Source organism: Trachurus trachurus (assembly GCF_905171665.1).
Source record: "Trachurus trachurus genome assembly, chromosome: 6".
Lineage (NCBI taxonomy): Eukaryota > Metazoa > Chordata > Actinopteri > Carangiformes > Carangidae > Trachurus > Trachurus trachurus.
This window is the reverse complement of record NC_139897.1, coordinates 7,214,931-7,239,321: the sequence shown is the minus strand read 5'-3', so window position 1 is coordinate 7,239,321 and position 24,391 is coordinate 7,214,931.

The following is a 24,391-nucleotide window of genomic DNA, read 5'->3' as shown; positions in this document are numbered from 1 at the left end:
GCTGCTATTTAACAGTGATGTCAAGTCATGGACCGAGGTAATAGAAAAACTTGAGAGCTGCTAACAGCCAATAATATAACGTTAGTGCCCTGCTGAGGGCTGCAAAGGCAAACTCCAGAAATCCATTTCTCGGAGCTCAAGGTGCACACAACGGCGCCGACGTGCCTTGTTTGCTATGACACAAAATCTCGTGTGTTTTCCCTCCGCAGCACAACCTGCGCTCCTCCCGTCTTTCTCAGGCTCATTTCGGAGCCTTTGAGGCAATGCGAGACAGGAAATTGGTTGTGGAGTAAATAAGTCACGTTGCATCAGCGGTGCAGTAATGTGTTTCTAATGACCGTCTAAAATGAGAAATCCTCTCATATTAAGCTGAGGTAATTAATAATAGAAAAAAAACAACTGACTGACAATGAGCAGCAAAACAATATGGGGTGTGCTTGACTAATGAGCCTGCAATATGGATTAATGCTGATATATTCTCATGACAGAGATACTGATAGTCGGAGGGCTCCGAGTTACATACCGTCTGTTCTTTGGCATCAAAGCAGGTCATTAAAAACTATACCTTGTGTAAATAAGTTGTTTCTTTCACTTTCTCTGACATTTGAAAATTCACGAAGTTACTGAGACGTGCCGGGTAGTGTAGGTAAATGGAAGAAAAAGTGGGAAGATTTGATTTTGTACGGTGTACATTCAAACCCAATGAGGGAAAACATCAGTTGACATACTGTAGGTGGTGAAGTACAGTCTTGTCTTGATTATCTTTGGTTCATTTTTTTTTTACTTTATGAATTCTAAATTTTATAAATACATTTTCTTTTATTTTGAAAATGTGATAGGAAGAAGAAGAATCAGCCTTTATGGTCACTATACAGAAGTACAGCGAAATTACAGCAATCAACCCGTCCGTACATATACAGGATACAATACATACATTAAGACAGACATAACAGGATGACTGGGCGGTAAGAGGGGGGAGGAAAAGGGGAGAGGGGAGGAGAAAAAAAGCAGCTCCCAGACTATGCTCCTGTGGGGGAGTACAGTGTGGGACCGGGAAGAAAACCTCAGCAACATAGGCACATAGACCATACCATGACCACCACAGGACTAATCTAAACCTGAGTCCCCTACACTGTCAGCCATGTTGTGCTGCCTCTTGTTTGAACTCAATTCAAACCAGGAAGCAACCATGACGACAACATTAGATACATGAGCCTTATCTGAAGTAAACGTTTACATTTATAGGTGTAAAAAAATGTGTTATAAATGTTTTACTTCCATAATGTCCTCAAAAAAAATATCAAAAGACAACAATGGCTCCTTGTGTTGATTCCATCATGTTTTTATGGCCATGTCTCCAGGCTTTATAATACATGCTACAAGCCTCTACTGCCACACGTTCTACAGTAAGTCACTGCATTCAACAGATTGTTTCAGTCATTAGCTTATGCAAATGCGTTGTGGGGAAATACAATAATGTAACAATTTAAATACTGTATTACTCTAATTCAACAATTAATTGGATGAATTTGATTTGTGTTGTAGTTAACTATGAAGATCTTTACTAAGATGCAGCATGGTGGCCTACAGTTGTTAATACAGTGGTAATGCATTCATAATACATCTTGGATACAATGGTCTAAACAGGTTTAGCTGACCTCAGTCTGGTTCCTCTCGGGGTACTTGTGTTCCCTTTGTCTGCAGTGAAGGTTTTCTGTGGCCTCTGAATTTTTCTTGTTAGATCAACAGTGAGTTTCAACGTGATGTCCATGATTTTGTTTTCATGCACTCTGATATGCTTTCATGATCTGCCTCTGCCTGCTCCTTATTTCATGGCCTCTGGTTCTTTGTCAATAATAATCCTTTCAAAACCATTTGGACCAAACATAGACACACATCTTATATTGAACAATCATTATACCCTGCATTATGTCCATGAAACATTCAGGGACAGCATCGTTTTTATACAAAACTATCTCACCAATACACCTATACACCTGAACCCTGATAATAACGACAGGTGAAATGAAATGATACCAGTTAATATTGCAGCTGACATTTAAGATTTACCATTATGAGTAGTGCAGTGTGTGAGAACAGATTGCATTAGCTTCAGGTTAGCTTAAAGCAGATATCAGCTTCACGGCCGTTTCGGCTAATGCTGCGTTCAAGGCAGGCTTTTGAAACCGTAAGTTACAGCTTCAAGTCACAACTACGACTTGGTAGCGTTCCAGGTAACCCGTAGCTCGTGTTTTTACCATCCTGTTGTCTGTGAAAGTTCCCTATAACGGCCACTCGTAACTTCCGACCCGTGAACTCGTACCAGATCGAACTGGTATGACTTCACAGGAAGGAAAAACACAAAGTACGAGTTTCTTTGAACGCACCATGAGTTAGCAGCCCCCGCCCTTGTCAGGCATCAATTGGTCCTCGTGCTACGTCACCACATTCACGCGCATCCCTTGGCTGCACACACAGCCCTTCATGCCGTTCTCTCTCCTCATTGGATAACACTTGTATCCCACAAGGAAAATTTTCTCCTCGGGTTACAGCAGAGCAGAGTGACGGAGAGACTCGTGTTTAGGCTGAAATACTTCATGTAAGTGATTGCTGACGGAAAATAGGACTATTTAGGACTTATATTAACAAAAACATTCCACTGATATCTGCTTTAACTAAAAGAAATATGAGGTAAAGACTCCGGATGACAAATGATGTGGCAGTGGAACAGCTGTCTGTTCAGTAGGGAACTTTCTAACACTTTGTCTAACCCCAGCTAAGCCTGCAAATCACCTTGACAATGTGTTGAAGTGAGACAAAATAATCAAGAAGGGAACAAGGGAAACTATTTTTGAACTACATCTCTGGAGATTACTGGGTTGTGTCATGTGGAGAAGCAAAGAGCAATTCAGCCGCTATAAAATAAGCAAAAATAAATGTTTCTGTCTTTATGTCTATTATGAATTCTTCATATCTACTATTTTTGTGCAAATGTTAACATGACAGTGGCAGCGCGACAAAAGTGCATGTGTTACGTTGCAGCTGATGCCTCATCACTGATGTCTATACAGTACATGTCGTCAGTGTATACACTGCGTTTGCCCGAGGCCTCTCATGTCAGCCGGTGCTGCTGTATGTGCGTGACAGCTGACATCAGCAGACTGAGTCACTGACAGCTTGGGCCATCATTGATGTCAATGCACACAGACACACACACAGACAATTACCACAAACTGTATGGGAAACTTAGTCATTGACAATATTCGAGTTGCCAGTTTAACCTTTTTCCTGCTGCTCTTCTTTCGACTAACCTATCTTACAGTTGTGAACATTCACACATTCAAATGTCAATTAAAGCAAGAGCCTTCAATTGATTACCGGTGGATTAACTGGAGGCTGAGCGCTCTAATGAAAGGCACCTTGGTGAAATACACTGTGGAGAGGAGAGAATCACATTCCTTTAGATCACTTGATTGCTACACATCTCTACTTGAGCTACTGATAAAGCCCCTTCCAATCACAATCAAGTGTTTAACCTTGGTGACATGTCCACAGGTTGATATGTACGGAAGTGAATAAAAAAAAGGAAGGAATTCCACCGCAAACAAAGTGGTCATTTTAACACTGATTTATTGTTAAAAAGTCAAGCTGCGACGTGTTTCACCCTGTGGTCTTCATCAGGCTGTACGGAAGTGCATTAGGGCCAACAACTGAGTTTTTTTTTAAGATTCTGAGAAAAAAACACTTCTGAGATAAGAAAGTCTGAGAGTTTTTTTCTCAGAAATTCAAAAAATATACAGTAAATAAAATATAATAATATAAAAATATATTTAAAAATAATTTCAGTTGGTGGCCCTAATGCTCTTCCGTACATACATATTACCTATAAGGAACCATTCCCGTCCACTTGTGGGGACAGGAGGGTGGAGCAAAATAAACCAAAACCTTGTCAGTGCCAGTTACATGCTGTCATTCCGACATCCCACCACTCCCACATCCCATTTAGACCATCATTCCGACATACCGCTATTCCGACACGGCTTTCAATATAAGGAAATGTGCGTTACTCAACAGGTGACTCTCTTCTTTAAGACATGCCGACAGGCTCTAGCCTCTACCTGGTCTTTTTACTAAACTTAACCAACTCCTTTCTTCATTGCCTAAGCCCAACCAAAAAAAAATCACTATTAAAGGAGTTGTTGGAAAGGCAAAGAAAAAAATAGGCTACTGTCATTCTGACCATAGGAGGCAAAAATTGTCGGAATGATGGGACGTTTGAATTAAGTGTTGCCATTTAGACAATTAGAGGCCTATGTTGGACTGGTGGGATGTCGGAATGGCAGTTGCCACCCATCAGTGCCGACACATTTTGTCAGCCACGACCTACTGTAACAAACAACATGATCACACAAAATATGCTAACTCTGTTAACTGTTCCAATATGTCAACTGGCTGATGATTTTGGTCACAACAGACTGTGAGAGTCTGTAGCTCTCTCTTCATGCATACGGCTCATTGTGGTGACCCTGCTCCTTGTGTGGCAGAATCCTTGTTATTTTGCAGCAATGTGAGCGCAAACAGCAGGGGTGGGCAGGCCCCGAGACCTGATCCAGATTACTTGATCTTGGCTGTGCTGTGTGTGCTTCCTGCCACAGCCAAGGTTCCCAATGTTTCCACTTTCTGTGTGTGAAAACCATGTCAAACAAGCTTTAAATGCCTGGTTGTAATTCCTATTGTGTACATTTGAAAAGGCTTCATTGACACGGCAGATGCTGAAAAAGCACTTCAGAAGGTTCTACATAGTGCATGAAAAGAACGAGTTTAGTAGAGGTCAAGATGGGCCTAATTACTGAGAAATGTCTAGTACAGAGCCTGTTTCTCTGGGATGGCAACAATTGATGTATTCACAGGCAGGGCTGCAGACATCTCCATCCTGATCAATATAAGATAGTTTCTGAAGATCAGGGAGATAGATAAAATCAGGATATACATTGTTTGTTTTTTCAAACAAGGTTGTGGGATTATGTCACAATGTTTCTTTTATAACAAACTGATCACAGCCTGGTCAAATACTCCTATAGACCAAACTCCATGCACACCCTATTAGGGGTGTAAGTAGAAGTCTGCTAAGTGTCAAATAAACTTGGATGGGAAACGTTTTAAATTTGTTCTCTTTTCATGCAATTCACATTTCCTCCCATTGTCTTACTTTCTAAGTATTTCTATGCCTCTGTGAAACACTTTGATTTGCTTTCTATCTGAATACTGTGATATAAATAACCTTCCCTTGCCTTTAACATTTGGAAATCTGTCATACTAACCAAATTGTAGTTATTTTGTGTGCTGTAAATGCTGTGAGGTGCCCTTTCTGGCATATATTCTTTTCAACATGTCATCACCGCTTCTTTACTAAGTGTTTCACTGCACTTTCCAGAATTGCATTTGATAAGCCCTTGAGAACATAAGTGGACCAAGGTGTCCAAGACTGGTGATAAAGAAACAAACTGTGCCCTTATTTTAAAGCATAACACAGTCCTCAGTCATGCTAGCAGCTGTGCAGAGCTGCTCTAAGCAGTGCTCTGAGCTAATTGAAAAGGTCAACTTATGTTACCACGCTGCTGTTTAGCAGGTGCAGTGTTTTCCATCTTGGTTTGGAGTGTTAGCATGCTAACATTTCCTAATAAGCAGAAAACATGAAAGAAAAAGTCGGCAGAGGCTGACAGGAATTCTATTACAACCAGATTAAAATGGATCACATTTTAACCTGTGGACTTGAATGTGTGAACTAAAGATATTTCAGTGTGGACAAAAGTGGTGGATAGACAGGCTGATGTCTTCTTGTTGTATTGTGGGTTTGTATACAGTGTGTATTCATTTTTATGTAAAGGATTTCTTGTACTGAAGTATTGTTTGTTATGAGAAACCTGTTTTCATTTCAACACCATCACCTGATGTTTATCTTTAATCTTTCATTTTCCTTTTTTATTTTTAAACCACTGAACCTCACTGTTGCTATGCAGGAAATGAGGTCAAACAGAAAAATCTGATATCTTAAAAGCAACTCCCAGTATAGTATATTTTCTTTAATACTCATAAACCAGTGTGCTGCAGAGTTATTCATCATTTTCCTCATTCAGTTTATGCAAAAGTGCTCACTGAATACCATCAATTATAACTTTATTCATCACTTTGACAAGTGAGAGAGACTGACATGCAGGGATCAGATTACACTTTATGTGAGCCCTCAAATGGCTAATTTCACACCACAAAAGAAATCCATTTTGATCAAGCCACAACTCAGACTCCCACATGGAGTGGACTCCCCACATCAATGTCAAAGAATGAATTCAGAGCCTCTTAGATAAGTTGTTGAGCAGAGCAGTGTTACAGGCAGAATCAGACCTCTTTAAACTGAGAGAAAAATAACTAATAAAAACTTATTTCAGATCTGCCATCATGGTGTTTTCTTTATTTCTTCACACAAACTCAATGCTCTGAAGTCGGTACGATGATATGAGCTGTATTAACAGTACACCATGTGGTTGCAGTGATGTAGAAAATTCTGTGTCAAAATGTCATACTATGTACTAAATATTGTCACTATTTTTGAATTGAACAATATTTAACAAATAACAGGACTGTTTAGAGGTTTCCATGAAAGTCATATCCTCACATTACCCTCCGCAACACTCCGAAAGCCATGTCAGTGATAACCAGCTAATATGACAGAAGTGGCAGTTACCAGCAGTGATAACATCGACGGGCAACGAGGGCTATAATCTCAGTGAGGCCCCCATTCACACAAGTCACATTAGCATAAATTAAAGTTAAGTTAGCATGTGATAGATTTCTGCTATTTGTCTGCTGCAATGAGCACAGCAACATCTGTATATTACACTAGTTCGCTCATACCGTGTGAGAACATTGTAGCGTGCAGTGCCATCACAACACAGAGACTAGACAAGGCAAGATGTGTGATTTTGTGCAGTGGTGTGTAAGACAAAACTTCATCCATTGAAAATGATTCTGCTTTTTCCATGTGCACGCTGGGATGAGTTGGTGTTTCACCAAAACAGGGTGAATTAAACAAAACAACAAATTATGAGATGTCAAAATTACCAGTTGCACACAAATTAGGTTGTCCCTCATACTGTAGATTTCTCATTCCATTAGAAGACTCAGACACCTTAAAGGGATAGTTCAACATTTTGGGAATGTGGCCCATTGCCATAATCCCTAAAGTTTTAGGAGTAGGTAGGTCTGTTACCTTTAATTGTTGGTGCACGGCGGAGCAGAGCCGTGAGCTGCTCAGAGCTACGCTATGGAAGCGCATGGAATTCCTTGGTTTCCCTCATCAAATACACAATCCAACACCCCCAAAATCTCTGGTGGACAAGTTCCACAGTGACCTGCACATTCACCACGCTATGAGATCATAACGGAACGTACACAACTTGTCCACCAGAGCGTTTTGGAGTTGTTGGATTGTGTATTTGATGAGTTTGATGAGGGAAACCAAGAAATTCCATTAGCCTCCGTAGCGTAGCTCTGAGCAGCTCACAGCTCTGCTCCGCCGTTCTAAAAACAGCTTGCACCGACAATTAAAGGTAACGAACCCACTCCTAAAACTATAGCGATCATGGCAATGGGCCAATTTGCCAAAATGTTGAACTATCCCTTTAAATGCCATGTACTTCTTAACTGAAATATTTGTCCATTGAATATGTAAATTGTATCCAAATGTGGCTTGTGCTTTAAATTGTGTGTAGGATTAACATAACAACATAGCATCATAGCACAGCTACACTCCAGAATATGTGATATGTGTATGAATAATATTTTTTGGCAGCCAAGAGCTGATGAGGGATCAGATCTACAACTCTGAGAAGTAAATGAGGTAAATGCAAATGGAGTTTCTTCAGCCCCCCCAAAACGGTAACACATTACCAAATAAAGTCTGCTAGAGACCGTTACGATCACAACTCACACATATTCTACTCACATGTGCACAGTCATAAACGACAGCTTGTTAATACAATTATCCAGCCAAATGCAAGCAAATGCATTGCATAATATCATGCAGACACATGTCAGGAGCCAGAGCTACTGTTCACATCAAATATCAGAATGGGATAGAAAAAATGATTTCAGACTTCTACTCAGCAAGTCCTCCACACTCAAGAGCATAGAGGCTGTTTTGTTCAACTGTGATACAACCCACCCTGGAGTGTCTCCTGAAATATACTGCCCCTGCAGCAGCAGTCGTACCAGACCTTGGTTTAATAAACAAGTGGATGGTACAAGACAATAACGTACGGTACCTACTTTGTCAGTCATGGCTTGGTTAGGCATAAGGGCATAAAATCGACTTGGTTAGGTATCGGATCGATCATGATTTGGGTGACTGCTTCCTCAGCGTCAGATGATCTTTATTTTTATGGTAACAGTAATAATGTCAAATGGGTATAGATGACAGAAACAACTGCTACTTGAACGTAGCTCTTCTCCATTCTTATGAATGAATGAATATTTATTTTCGTGTCATGCCACCATTGTGGCCTATCCCATATGGGATTACGAAACACATTTACTGACAAATCAAAAACTAACAGTACTTCCTGTTGGTATTACCTGCCACACAAGTGCAACACATACTAAATAAACAACTTGATTACTTTCAGTACTCATCTGTGTATCGCTCCTTGTTTCATTGCCCAAGCATTTTCAAATATTTTCAACTGAAAAAGATGTTTTAGCTTCTCAGCATTGACCAACCACAATAATTTGTTATTTGGATCTACCTTACTAAACAGTTTTTGTCTTATGAAGTCAGTATAACACAAAATGCATTTCATTCTCCACCTCTTGGATGTCACACAAAGTAGGCTACAAATTCTATCGTCTTCTGCTGTGCCAACATATCTGCCTGTCTTATACTACTAACCACGCCTTTCTGCCAATAGATTTTGCCCAACAAACATAACTATGGGCTGTTATGACCAACAGAGTTTTCTTTTTCAGGATGACCAGCAAATCATTGTTTGAAAGCTCCAACCTCAACTCATTGCAGCTCATCACTTTAACGCAACATTTTAACTGGTTTCTCCAACAGTCAGTTAACGTTAGCGACCCCCCTCCCCATCCCAGCCCTCCACCAGTTGCCAGATCTGAATCCAACAGAGCATCTTTGGGATGTGGTACAATGGGAAACTGGCAGCCTCAGTGCGCATTCTGATGATTCGGACAAATCTTCAGAAATGATGTGATGCAATCATGTCAATACGGAGCGGAATCTCACAGGAATGTTTCCAACATCTTGTGGACTCGTTGCCACGGAGAGCTGAGGCTCTCTAAGCGGCAAACAGAGAGCTAGGGGAGAATCCAGCCCATCAAACGCTTATACACGAACCAATATGGCTGCCAGTGCTTACAGTCTTCTTAAAGCTTATTTGTTCTCAATTCCTGGTCACTAACTTATGCTGCTGTAACCAATAGGCAGTGGTTTTAAGCATATTAATTATGAATCAGTTTGTTATAGTGGGTGAGCTTATTATTTCTATTGGTAATTGTACTTGGATGCTTTTGTGCTGCTGATTTAGTGATGATGAAACATTATAATCCCTACACGTTGTCTTTACACGCTGGATATTCAGCTGAACATTGGACATATTTCAGACGGAGCAGTGGGTTTATGTGACAGCTTGCTGCACTATTCTTGCATTCTCACTTTGAAGCTCCGCATCCATGTAGTGATGGTCATTTGGATTTGTTTAGTCAGTGTACAACACTTTTTTTTTGGATGCCTCTTTCTGTTTTGTGCCTGTCTGCTGGCTGCTGTTTCTTACATTATGATGCCTTGGTGCTGTCCTTTTAGTGAAATACGAGCACTCCTGTTTCCTAAATTGGTTTCTCAACATATTTCCCTGATGGTTGTTGCCATGGTTATTTAAGGGGGTGCGTGCTGGCGTCTGCTCAGGTCTAGTAGACGATACTATGGTTGTATGAAATGTAAATATCGGTTTAATCTTGCACGCTGCACATTCCCATAATTATTTCCCTGTAATAAAGCCTTCGTGGAGACTGGATGTGGCTTTTAACACAAACAAGATAGATGGTCATTTTCACACGAAGCACTGGAAACATTTCATTCAGAGCAATCCATTTACTTAGCTGCTTATTTATTGCTTGGGTATTATCGCACTTGAAGCCTATATCCACATACTGATAGCCCTGCATCGTCACACGGTGCACTAAATACTTGCTGGATGCGTATTCTGCTGCTGTATCTCATACACACCAGTTTTGTTTTGGTTGTTGTCTAATTTACACTATTGTGGTTGTTTTGTTCCCAAAACGAAACTTCCCCCTTGTTGGGCTGGGAGGATGAAGTCAAAAACACTGTTGATGCTCTTTTGAATTTTCTTTATTCGACATCAAAACGTCAAAACAGCACTGTCTGCAGTATAGTGGGAGAATCTGTCCACAGTGGCGTGCACAGACTTTTTGAAGGGCAGGGACGAAAAGGAAAAAAAAAGGGCACATATAGCGCGAAAAGGAAAAAAAGGGCACATATAACGCGAAAAGGAAAAAAAGGGCACATATAGCGCGTCCTCGCCACTGAAGAGGGCACATACGCACACGTTTTGGCTCCTAGAGGCACTTTAGTACACATTTTGGCCCCCATAAGGACACTTTAGCACACGTTTTGGCCCCCATAAGGACACTTTAGCACACGTTTTGGTGGACGTTCTCCTGTTTACATTACACATACTGTATAAACAGGATTGTAGACGGTCACATGGCGTTCTGTTACGTTTACGTTCTTTGTTACAACTCACCATAATATAGGATCACAATAATAATATCAGTCATCTGGGGGGGTGATGGTCCAGTCTGTCATCTCGGATCCAGTCTACTCTGTCATCTCGTTTTGCTGCTGACGCTGCAGAAAACTCTGTTTCACAAACATCTATAGCCTATGTTTGTAATGTAAGCAGGTTTTCAGTGCTTTTGTGGCGATCTCAGGATATTCTGCTTAAATCCAGAACACAGGGAGATAAGTTTTCTGTGAAGTGATGAAGTGGCAGAGAGCTGGTCCCGCACATTTAGCTATTACACACTTTCGAGCTGGGAGCATATGAATCACCTGTTGCAATGAACCTGTAATTTAAACAGGACTCGTGGTTTTTCTTTTAGAACAGCTTTCTTTTTGGCAGTCGTCGGGTCTTCTGTCGTCTCATTATTGAGTTTTTCCCGGCCCGGCGACGTGTGTTTTTCACGCTTTTACGTTTGTGGACCTGTCTGTTAATTGCGCAGCGCTGGGAAGATGCACAAACAAATCTCTTTCTGCGGCCCGGTACCAAATGATCCATGGACCGGTACCAGTCCGCGGACCAGGGGTTGGGAACCACTGCCACAGGATCAGCATTGATATTAGCAGGATTTTACTGTATAAGATACAATACATCTACCAGAAAATATACCTCACTATGCTACTTTTACTGTATGCTGCTCCTGTGTAATGTTGAAAAAAAAGAATATTCATGCTTTGTTATGGGATGCAACATATTTGCATGGTTGCTGCTGCAATTATCATGCAAATGTTGAAGCTGTTCACGTTTCTTATTTGCCCTGCTGACAACCTGAGACGTGGCTCTGAGGAGGAGTGTTTGACACCTGTTGACCCATGTGACATCTAGCTTGAAAAAACGCAGCTGTAGCTTCTTTTTGTCATGGTCGCCTACGCTGCATTGCTCCCTTTTTTTTTTTTTGCTACTGCCATTATATGTGTAACTCGGAATTGTGAATTAATTTTTCTTTTGGATGGAGTGGGATTGTTTGAAAGCTGCAGGACTTTCATTAAGTCGCTGCCATGCTGTTAAGATGTGCAGCGGTGAAGCCTGAATTCTCGTGTTTGAGTGTTACTTATTTCTCCAGTGGTTGTTGTCAGTGTAATAGTGGGTGAGGGTTTCATCCTTTGGCCCGCTGGTTGCCTATTGGTCTCTAGTAGAGAGTAAAATTGCATATTGGTTTCAGGGGAGCAAACATGCCTGTGATGCTGCACACTTCTTTGTAATATTGTCTTCGTGGAATCTCAATGAGACTTTTATTGCCAGATTTACATTTTCACTTTGTCCCACCAGGCGTTGCACATGCCGTCTCAAACTTATAAACATGCATGTGTGTTTGGATGGTAATTTCTTCTCTGCCACTGTTGTCTTTATCCAACATACTGTATGTACAATGGTATTTACAGTATATGCTGTTGTTTGTATTGCATAGTGTTGACTTGTTCCACTACATGCCATCTCTGCATGGTTGCTGCCGTGACAGAGTAAATGGAGGGTTTTCTCTTTAAACGATTCCCCTTGACATGACTTCTGTCTCACTCAGGGAAGGTTGACATGTTCCCATTTTCTCCTCTCACGTCATGGTGAAATAATCATCAGCTGTTTATGCTGTCAGTCATCGGCCTCAAACTCTGCTTCAAACCAGGAAACAGTTTCCAGTGTGAGGCGTCTGCGCCCTGAGACCACAGACTCCCTCCACAAAGAGTTCACTCTGGTATCAGTGCTCCACTTCACCTATGTATCGCTTTTGGTAACATTAATATCCCAACTTGACATCTGTCTCTGTTCATTTACTGAATGTGTTATGGAAATGTGACTGTAAGACTGTTTTGTTTTTGAATGCCTTGTTTTGTACCTTTTTTTGTTGTTGTTGCAGGCTGTTAATTCCCGCTGCTGTTATGTGCAAATTATGTGCAATACTTATTTTTCTTATTAGGAAGTGTAAAAACACGTGTTTCAGTTGTGGTGGTTGCAGTGTTTTAGAGGTGGTTGATAATCGTCACTTTATTTCACTACCGGCCAATTTGTGTCTTGCAGAGAATAATTCTATAAGGTTGCCTTACGGATGTAAACATGTTATCCTCCCTTTCACATAATCATTTAATAAACTGAACAAGCTTTATTGGTGTGGACAAAATATTTTTGTTTTATTGTTATATTTATTAAAATATATGTTACTGGCTATTGTATTGTATAAGAATCTACATTAGCCTATACTGTATATCTCTGTCAGAGACATACAGTATAGGCTAATGTAGATTCTTTCACTGGGGTCAAATAACAATTTGTCCACTCAGTCTTCCAGGTCATTAGCCATTAAAGGGGACATATTATGGAAATATCACTTTTTGAAGGCTCTTTAACATATATTTGGGTGTTTGTTTTGCCTTTCGGCCCCTAAATGTGAGAATTGAAATAAAAATCTGTAATTTTCAGGCTCCCTAGATTGAAATCCACATGGTTTTACGAGCTGTTCCCTCAATTGTCTTCTAATGATGTAACTAGTTTTCAAACGTACATAATCCCACCCCTACCTGGGGCTGGTATAAGGGGTGGGGCGGGGCAAGCAGTGGCTCATTTGCATTTAAAGGGACAGGCACTGAAACCAGCTGTTCTGAACAGGGCTGTTTTGAGAGGATGAAAAGAGATGTGATGTTTGATCCTTGGGGTATTTTGACCAAAGCATGTCACAGACATGTCTTTAGGACACCGGGGAACTATTTTAAAGTGTGGAAAGGGGGCACAATACGTCTCCGTAAAGTGCTGAAGTTGAAGGCAACTGGACTTCTTTTGATTCTTGAAGACGTTTCACCTCTCATCCCCAAGGCTTCTTCACTTCTAAAGACCAGTGTGGGAAAGGTATTTAAACCGTAGGTGGGTTACTATGTGTTTACTTTGACCATGGAGAGTTGGAGAGTATAGGGCCTCTGTTGGCTGTGTACACCACGAGCCACGTTCAAAGACCTAACTTTCATGTAAAGATATCAGCGAGGTTATTCTTCTCATCAAATGACTTTAATTCATGGCAAAATGTGGCTTTTGACTTTCCTGCTCTCTTCTTACTGAGCTAAGCATTAGAATTAATTGACTCAAAGCAGATAACTTATTTTATTTTCATTGTCAGTCTCATGTCTACATGGTCATGGTCCTTTTGCACGTTTTTCCCCTCCTCCTGGTGGCTGCTGCTTGCTTTTGCTGTCAGGGCAGTTTAATTCGGCGTTACTCTAACCGGCGTCCGATTTGGATGTTTTCAACCTTTTGATTCATGAAGTGGTGAAATACTGGCTTCATAAGAACACCAACATGGCTTTTTTCCACACACAAAGTGGATAGTCAGCTTCATATTTTTTTCTCCCCTCACACTTCATATTCAGCCTGCCAACGGTCTGAAAGTGTTCCTGCAGGACAGCTTTGTGGAATAATGTTTGTCAACCTTTGATGATGTTAGCTGTCTGCTGGTGTTACCAGTGTGCCTCTGATGTCTGCAGCAACTATTCTCAAACTGTTTACATGGGCATCAGTGCTCTGCCTCACCAAGGTAAGTGCCCATTTGCTGCCTGTGCTAAGGTGCAGACTGTGAGCTGATGCCTTGGCAGAGCTCGGTCTGTGTGTTTGACTGTCAGGTTGAAAACCCAGCTTTGCTTGATTTTTATGCTTGTTTAGTGTTTTTTCTTATCTTCTTTTCTATTCAGTTTTCTCTTTTTCCTTTTTTTGCTGGGTGCCAATTTAAGCAGCTGTCACATTTGTGCAGTAATTGCAATGGTTTTCAGTTTGAATCAGTTTGATGATGTCATGGTTGACCTTATTTTTCCTTTTGGTTGTCATTTGAATCATTTTGTTTCTTTTATTGTTGCATGGTTTCCATTCTGATGTGGTGTTGGTGCACATGTAGTGATAGATATTCCCTGTGTGGTTGTTGTGGATGGTTTTTTGTGAGTGTTGTGCAGGCTTGTGAACTGACTCCATGGTTGCCCGCTGGTCTCTAGTAGAGAGTGGTGTTGTATTGTATGGCTTCAGGGATTTAAACATTACTATAATCTTGCATGCAACCCACATCATTTCCCTGTAATATTGGCTTCACGGAAACTGAATATGGCATCTTATCTACCAGTTCACTGATACGCACTGGGCCTTTGATGGTGGCTGCCATTGTGACACTATAGTGCTGCACATATTTTCTGGTTGCTCATGTTGTACAGGAATTCTTCTCTGGTCTTTTGAGTCATTCAGATGAACCCTCAGCTGCAAGTAGCATGATAACAAGCAAGTGGCCATTGTGTCCTGAGGCACAGGGGTGACATTGAGCAGATTCTGCGGAGCTCCGAGGCGATGCGGACTTACAACTTCCGTGAAGTGCCCGAGCATGGGGAAAGCAGAAGAAATCCTCTTTCTCCTTTCCCTAACACGGGACTGAGCTGGCAGTAGTACAAGGCTAGGATAAATGGAAGTACATCAGAGTGGAGGGATGAGATTATCCTGGTTGGGATTTGGATTGGGACTTTGAGGAAATGCTGAAGGTGGGAGTACAGACAAAGTTCTCACCTAAGCTACTGCAGGCTGGCAGAGAGCGAAGGGCTGAAATGTATAAGAGAAAAAGCCTGAGATGTGACGACGTGCTATCAGTTACTCTGCCGTTCGTGTGGAGAACATGGACAAAAAGAACTGGAGTGTGAGTGTGGTTGTGCGTATCATACTGCAAGATATTGGGGTCAGATGCAGTTATTTGCAAAATGCTACAGTTAAAGAGATAGTTCAACATTTTGGCAAATTGGCCCTTTAATTTTCGGTTTAATTGGTTTAATTGTCGGTTCATTACCTTCTTGGTTTCCCTCATCAAACTGTATACACAATCCAACAACTCCAAAACGCTCTTGTGGACAAGTTGTGACCTGCACATTCACCATGCTATGAGATAATAACGGAACATTGTGAGACAGAGTTGTTTTCGAGGTAAATTCATGCAAAACAGCTGATGCACGTTCCCGTAGAGAGCAGTTTTTCAGCAAGCAGTCTCTGCATTTGCCTCGAAGCGTGGTGAATGTGCAGGTCACAACTTGTCCACCAGAGCGTTTTGGAGTTGTTGGATTGTGTATTTGATGAGTTTGATGAGGGAAACCAATAAATTCCATTAGCCTCCGTAGCGTAGCTATGAGCAGCTCACGGCTCTGCTCCACCGTTCTCAAAATAGCTTGCACCGACAATTAAAGGTAACGAACCTACTCCTAAAACTATAGGGATTATAGCAATGGGCCAGTTCGCCAAAATGTTTAACTATTCCTTTAAGTGTTCTATCTGCACACAATGACTGATACGTGCCGTGGTAATAAGAGTGATTATTTGTGTGCAATTAGATTTTGGCTGCTTCCATTAGTTGGAATTCCCATGCATTTATGTCAACAAACAATTCAGTATGTTTGTGTGTGTTTGTTTGTGTGTGTGTGTGAGTGTGTGTGTGTGTGTGCTCTTCTTGAAAAAGTCCATAGGCTAATTAAGCTTATACCCTAACCACAGTTTGGGGAAACCTCTCCAGGGCTCATTGGTACAGCACCAGCATGTAAACCTCAAGCTCTGACCTTGTGACATTGCTGCTGGTGCAGTGGAGATTAGCAAATGGCAAGCCTGACATTATTAAAAAAAAGTTGTAGCCTATGCAGCAGAGTGCCAAGTACTAACACAGAGCCCTCCGCTACATTAGCAGCCCTCTCAAAGAAAGTGTATCATTAAATTTTCAACAGCTTTTGTCTTTGTCGTGACACATCCACTCAAGTTATTGTCATCAGAAGCAACAAAACACACGGCGGTGCACGCTGGAGTTTAAACTTTAGTTTAAGCAACTTATTTCAACCACATTCAAGGATCTGAGTCGCTGCAGCAGCAGATAAAACCACAAGTCAGGTTGGTGTTTTCAAGCTGATGTGATGACTTGATTTTATTTTTTTTTTACCCTTTTTAAAGACTTCATCATCCTGATATTCTGTACCACATGCAGAAGTAACAGTCTCTCCTACTGACTGCTCACCTTGAGCCAACAAGCATGTGTCCGCCTTAGTCTGCCCTCCAAACTTAATGTGCTTCCTTGCCTCATACAATGTTAGATTAAATTGCTAATTCTTTTATTTTTCACATTACCAATGCCACATCACCTACCTCACAAACACTGCTAAATGTGACAGATTCAACAGATAAATAAAAATAAAATTTAAAAAAGTTTGTAAGTCCAGGTGCCACTGTAGGAGGCCGTAAAAATGCATTTCAAACATGTTGTATATAGTGTATTAGTATTATTTTTTCTTATTTTGTTTCATTTTTACTTATTAACTAACTGTTATCATTTTAGAATGTTATGAGTTGTGGGGCGCGAGGCAGTGGGCTGTTGTCATGGGCTTCTGTTGCTATGGAGCAGTTACAGTAGCGACATGAACACAAAAGTTGTCACTGTGTATCTCTCCGCCCTACAGGTAAAGAAATAAGTTAGAAATAGTAAATATTGTTGTTTATCTTGGGTGCTGTTACTTGTTAAATGTGTATGAGTGTTAGTTTTACCATTTTTAACCGTAGTTTTTGCCGTTAGTGTAATTAATTAATGTTTAATGTTTCGTTGTTGTCGTCGTGATGAACGTTATATGTAGAGTAGCCGTTGTAACTGTTTTCGTTAGTACCGTAGCCGTTGTGTTGTTCTGTGATTATATTATATGTGTGAAATAAATGTTGACATGGAGCAGTTACAGTAGCGACATGAACACAAAAGTTGTCACTGTGTATCTCTCCGCCCTACAGAGGCGTAACATTTTGGAGGCACCGCGCTGGGATGAGAAGGCTTGAGGAGCGTCCGGAACCCGTAGGAGAGCCTCTCGTCTATCATCCCCCAAACTACCCAGGCAACAGAACGGAACCTGACGGAGGCAACGGCGGCGGTTATCGACGGCGGTGGTGACGTACCTGACGCATCAGAACGGAACAGGACGACGGCAACGGCAGCGGTTATCGGCGGCGTTCGTGACGTGTATCCTGACGCATCAGAACGGAACCCGAGGAAAGCAACGGAGGCGGTTTACCGGCGGCGTTGGTGACGTGCATTCTGACGTGAGCAAAAGACACCACTAGGGAGCAGCGAGGACCAATTAAGCCAGATAAATCCCCCTTTTCACTGCTTTTGCCAACTCATCTGATGAAGATGGAATCTGAATTAGAGAACCTGCAGCTGGAAATTAAAGGAACACTGTATAGGCTGACTGTTGAGCAACTGATTAAAGTGTGCAATGCACTGAAGATCTCAGGATTAGGAAATGAATGTGTAGCTGGTAAAACACGTAGCCAGTTAATTTCACATATTACAAAATACCTAGAACGGGACGAATTGGCTGATCTGGAAGATGAGGGCATGTCTGACCTTCTTATTGCCCAGGACATTATTGCCAAAATACAAATGACCAAAGAGCAGAGTGCAGGTGATGTTCTGAGTGAAGAACAGGAGAGCCTCCAGAGGGAAGTAGAGGCACTAAGACTGTCACTGCGAGAAAAGGAGAGAGCAATGCATGACCTGATGGTGAATAGCCTGACCCCTCCTCTGCATTCAAACGTTCCAGTACAGACCATGGCTCCAGCATCACCAAATGGCTCTCTGTGGCGCAAAGACTTTAAGATATCAGGCCTAATAGGGGAGCCTGGACAAAAAGACAGACTCACTTTCTCCAGCTTGGCCAGGCAGATTGAAAATGGGCTCAGCAAAGGATACCCAGAGTCAGAAATCACAGATGCAGTAATCCGTGCCATCACACCAGGTCTGCAGTTAAGGAGTTACCTTGAAGGAAAAGAAAACCTGACATTGCCTGCTCTTCGTAGAATTTTGAGGTCCCATTACCAAGAGAGAAATGCCACAGAACTGTACAAGCAACTCACTTCTGAAGTCCAGAGTAATAAAGAGACACCCCAAAATTTCCTGATCAGAGCAATGGACCTGAGACAGAAAATTCTGTTTGCTTCGCAAGAGGTTGAATCAAGTCTCAAGTATGACCCAGCACTAGTCCAGAGTCTCTTCATGCATACTGTTTTGACTGGCCTGCAAAATGACAATGTTAAAAGTGATCTCCAGCCTTATCTCCTGCAGACAAATACGTCAGACGAGCTACTACTGGAAAAGGTGAACACTGCATGTGCTAATGAAAAGGAGAGACAGGACAAAAAGAAACATTCAGCCCCACCACGAGGAACTCATGTGAACACTGTCCAGTCAAGTGAACCCCGAGTTGAGAAGAAAAACATCCCCCAGCACAGTTCAGCCACTGTTTCCCCTGATCTCCTCTCAGAAATTAAAGAACTGCGCTCTGACATGGTGTTGCTGAAAGATCTGAGAGCTGAGGTTTCCCACATCAAAGAAACTATCCAACAGTCTGCACCTGCACCCCCCCAGTCATCGTCTTGGAACCCTGCACAAAACTACATGCAGTTCTACCACCAGCAACCGTCAACAGCAGCACAAGAGTACCGACCAACACAGGGACCTGCACATGTGAGGGAAACGGCGCAGTTCCAGCAAAGGTTTGCACCCCAGCGATCTTACCCAGCACCACGTCCACGCCCCAGGTGTTTTGCTTGCACACAAGCAGGAGAAGAATACTGCCAGCATTGCTTTAGGTGTGGAAGTAGTGAACATTTCCGTGCTGGATGTAAAATGCCAAGACTGCCAAGACCAGAGAGGGAGAGCTCTTTAAACTAATGAGAGTTGCTTCCACGGGACAAGGAGCAACTTGCAGTTCAGAAAGGTCCCACTATTGTGCACATAAAAGTTACTGTAAGCCACATACATGTGCAGCTATTAGGGAACAGGAAAATCAGTCACGTGGGGAGTCCAAGCACAGAAGAGTTAGTGACCAAGTTAAAACATCCACTGTGAGGGAGTTGGTAGGAAACAAGTGTACAATCAGGTGTTTCCTGCATCAGCAGCAATTTCAGGCACTTTGGGACACAGGCTCACAAATTTGTGCTATAGATGAGATCTGGAAAGAGAGTTACTTGCCTGATGTACAGTTAAGAAATGTTGCTGAGATAATTGACACAACTAACCCCTTGCAAATTGAAGCAGCTAATGGAACAGGAATGCCATACATTGGTTGGCTTGAAGTGAGCTTTAAACTCACTGCTAATGATGAAGAGTTGTTTATACCCATGCTAGTGTTAAAAGGCAGTCAACAGCCTTGTCCCATCATTGGGTTTAATGTCATTGAACACCTAGTAATAAACAAAGTACTGGATCGGTCAAGACACAGAGACAAAGAAAAACTTTTGAAGACAGTAATGATAGCTTTCCCTCAACTCAGGAAGAATAAAGCAAAAGCCTTTATTAGTGCAGTGAGTGCAGGGCAGCCACGTGAATACACTGTGAGGACAGTAAATGAGAGAGTCAGTGTGCCTAAATGCAGCTCTGTCCAGATTGAGTGTAGGGTCCAGGCTCCACCTTTTAAGGAAGACAATTTTTTGATTTTTGAGCCTCAAGTGAACCCACAGTGGCCTGAAGGACTTGAATTTTACGACACCTTGATATCAGTTAAGGCAGGAATGACCCCAAAAATTGTGGTCAGTGTGCAGAATTCAGCTAGCTGTGACATTACTTTGCCAGGAAGAACAATTATTGGAACAGTACAGTCAGTTAGATCAGTTTATCCTGCCGACATCTTCAGGTCAGATTGCCCATCCGCTGCATCAGTCCACCAGATCCAAGCTCAGAGCTCCAGTGAGGACACTGCCACCTGTGACCAATGGGACCCTCCTGTCAATCTAGCTCACCTGAATGAACATCAAAGAAAAGCTGTTAGTCAGATGCTAAGAGAAGAATCACAATCATTCTCTAAGTCAGATGATGATATAGGATGTGTGGAAAACCTGCAGATGAACATTTCACTGAGAGACAATGAACCAGTGTCACAGGTATATCGGTCAGTCCCAAAGCCTTTATACCAAGAAATGAAAGACTATTTACAGGACCTGATAGCGCAGGGATGGGTGGAGAAATCCACTTCATCCTATTCTTCCCCCATAGTCTGTGTGAGAAAAAAAGATGGCACACTCCGCTTATGTATCGACTACAGGGAACTCAACAAAAAGACTCATCCAGATCGCCACCCCATCCCCAGAGTACAGGACATCATGGACAGTCTGGGTGGGAACACACTCTTTTCATTACTGGACCAGGGTAAGGCATACCACCAGGGGTTTATGGGCAAGGACAGTAAACATCTTACAGCTTTTGTAACTCCCTGGGGCCTGTATGAGTGGGTGCGGATCCCATTTGGACTCATGAATGCGCCTGCAGCATTTCAGCGCTGCATGGAAGAGTGCTTGGAGGGATTGAGAGACAGAATATGTGTGCCTTATCTTGATGATGTTCTCGTGTTTAGCAGAACATTTGAGGAGCATGTCAACGATGTGAGAAAAGTACTGCAGCGTCTGAGAGAGAATGGAATAAGACTAAAACCAAAAAAATGTGACCTGTTTAAAGAGCAAGTACGGTACCTCGGCAGGATTGTGTCAGCAGAGGGCAGCAGGATAGATCCCGCCGATACTGCTGCAGTGACAACTCTGAAAAACAAACAGCCACGTACTGTCGGTGAGTTAAGAGCAGTGTTAGGACTGTTGAGTTATTACAGACAGTATATTAAGGACTTTTCAAAAATTGCTAGCCCTCTGTATGACTTACTCAAAGGACCCACAGAAAACGAAAGCCTGCAAGATAAAAGGAGGAAGAGGCAAGCAAAGCGAAACAGCAAAGGAGTTCCATCCAGCAAACCTATCGAGTGGACAGATGTGCATCAGTCAACATTGGAGCGGTTGATAGACTGTTTAACCCAGCCTCCTGTCCTGGGCTTTCCAGAGTTTTCACAGCCATTCGTACTCCATACTGATGCCTCCAATCAGGGATTAGGTGCAGTATTGTATCAAAAGCAGAATGGAAAGCTCCGTGTAATTGCATATGGTTCTCGCACTTTGACTGTAGCTGAGAAAAATTATCACTTGCATTCAGGCAAACTAGAGTTTCTTGCTCTCAAATGGGCAATTACAGAAAAGTTTCGTGATTACCTGTATTATGCACCATCTTTCACCGCCTATAGTGATAATAATCCTCTCACATATGTACTTTCTACTGCTAAATTGAATGCAACAGGGTGTAGATGGGTATCAGAACTAGCTGATTTCCACTTCACAATTAAATATCGCCCTGGTAAAGAAAATATTGATGCAGATAGCCTGTCTAGGATGCCCATAGATATGGAGACATTCATGAAAGAGTGCTCGGAGGAAATGTCACATGAGACAATTGGTGCAGCTTCACATGCAGTTGAACATCAGGACAAATCCAGCGTGTCATGGTCCATGGGCATCTCAGCAAGTTGTGCAACAGTGACTCTTAAACCCCCTGTCACACCGCTAACAACAGACCAGATCAGAGAAGATCAGAGGAATGATTTGGTTATTGGGCCGGTGATTCAATGTAAACTAACAGAGCAAAAGCCATCAGGTCCAGAACTGAAACAACTCCCCTCCCAAGCCATCCGTCTTTTCAGAGAGTGGGACAGATTAGAGATGAGCACAGATGGAGTGTTGTACAGAAAAACAGTAAATAGAAAACAGCTGGTCTTACCAGAAGTACACAAGAGTACAGTGCTGAAGGAATTGCATGATGAAATGGGCCATCAAGGTGCAGACAGGACAATGTCACTCATACGGGACCGGTTCTACTGGCCTTATATGCAAAAAGAGGTAGAGGAGTACGTCATGAGAAAATGTGTGTGTCTGAAACAGAAGAAGCCATGCCACAACACCAGAGCTCCTCTAACAAATATTGTGACAACACAGCCGTTTGAGTTGGTATGTATAGACTTTCTTCATCTTGACCGGTGCAAAGGTGGATATGAATATATCCTTGTTATTGTTGACCATTTCACACGTTTTGTGCAAGCATACGCCACTACATCAAAGTCAGGAAAGACTGTTGCAAACCTCATCTTCAATGACTTTGCCCTGAAGTTTGGTTTTCCATCTCGCATCCACCACGATCAAGGAGGAGAGTTTGACAATCAGCTGTTCAGCCAGTTAAAGCAGCTCAGCGGAGTCACTGGGTCGAGAACAACACCCTATCACCCGATGGGGAACGGTCAGGTGGAACGGATGAACAGAACGTTGTTGCAGATGCTTAGAACACTGACTGAGACACAGAAATCAAATTGGAAAGACTCCCTGAACAAACTGGTATATGCTTATAATTGCACACAATGTGAAGTGACTGGCTACTCACCATTTTACCTTTTGTACGGAAGGTCACCAAGGCTCCCGGTCGACATGTTCTTTGGACTGCATGCAGAGTCAGGCTCTAGTGACCAGCGAGAATATGTGGAGAAGTGGAAAAAGGGCATGGAGGAAGCCTACGCCATCGTGAACCAAAATACCCAAAAAGCTGCAGAAAGGAGTAAAAGGTATTATGACACAAAAGTGAGGAGTTCAGTGCTGCAACCTGGAGATCGTGTCTTAGTTAAAAACTTAACACCCAGGGGCGGAACTGGTAAACTCAGGAACTATTGGGAGGACATAGTTCATACAGTAGTGAGACAGATGGGTCCTGATCTGCCAATATATGAAATAAGACCAGAGAAAGGTAAAACCCGCTCCAGAGTTCTGCACAGAAATCTGCTAATGCCCTGTGACTACTTGCCCTTTGAAAAACAACCAGAGCTTGTTAAAAATGACAAGGAGAAACAAAAAAGGGAACGCCAGCCTGTATCCAAAGCTCAGGAATCTGATGAGGAAAGCGATGATGAATATGAACTGCATTACAAGCCACTTCCAGATCCCAGACTGCCAGGAGAAAGGAATGAGACAGAGACTGAATCTGGGACTGAGCATGAACAGGAGCACCGACTAGTAGAGGACAGAGTTGGAACACCAGCTCCATCTCCATCACCAGCGCAGTCTTCCCGAGGAGAGCCGCTGGAGGAGTTGAGTGCACCTGCTGAAAGCCTGCCTGGAGAGGAAACAGACTCACCTACAGGAAACGTGCCTGATGAAGCCTCTCCTTCCTCCTCGTCGAGTGCTGCTGCGGAACCTGAGGAGACATCATATCAGCTACCAGCAAGACAGAGACATCCACCGAGACGTTTGACGTACGACCAGCTTGGCATCTCTTCCTGCTACAGTGTGCAGCCAACACCTCAGATGTTGCCTGTGTACCACGCACCTGGACTGGCCCCATGGCTGCCACCGCTCCAGCCATACTATTTCCAGTCTCCTTCCATGTATGGACTCCAGCGAAATGTGAGCCTACAGACTTAACAAGTTTGACTGTTGCCACGGACAACATTATGGACTGTTCACATGGACTGTTGCCATACACTAGACATGGACTCTTTACACAGACTGTTGCCATGAACAATTACAGTATGAACTGTTTACACAGACTGTTGCCATGAACAATTACAGTATGAACTGTTTACACTGACTGTTGCTATGAACAATATACAGTATGAACTGTTTACACAGACTGTTGCTACAGT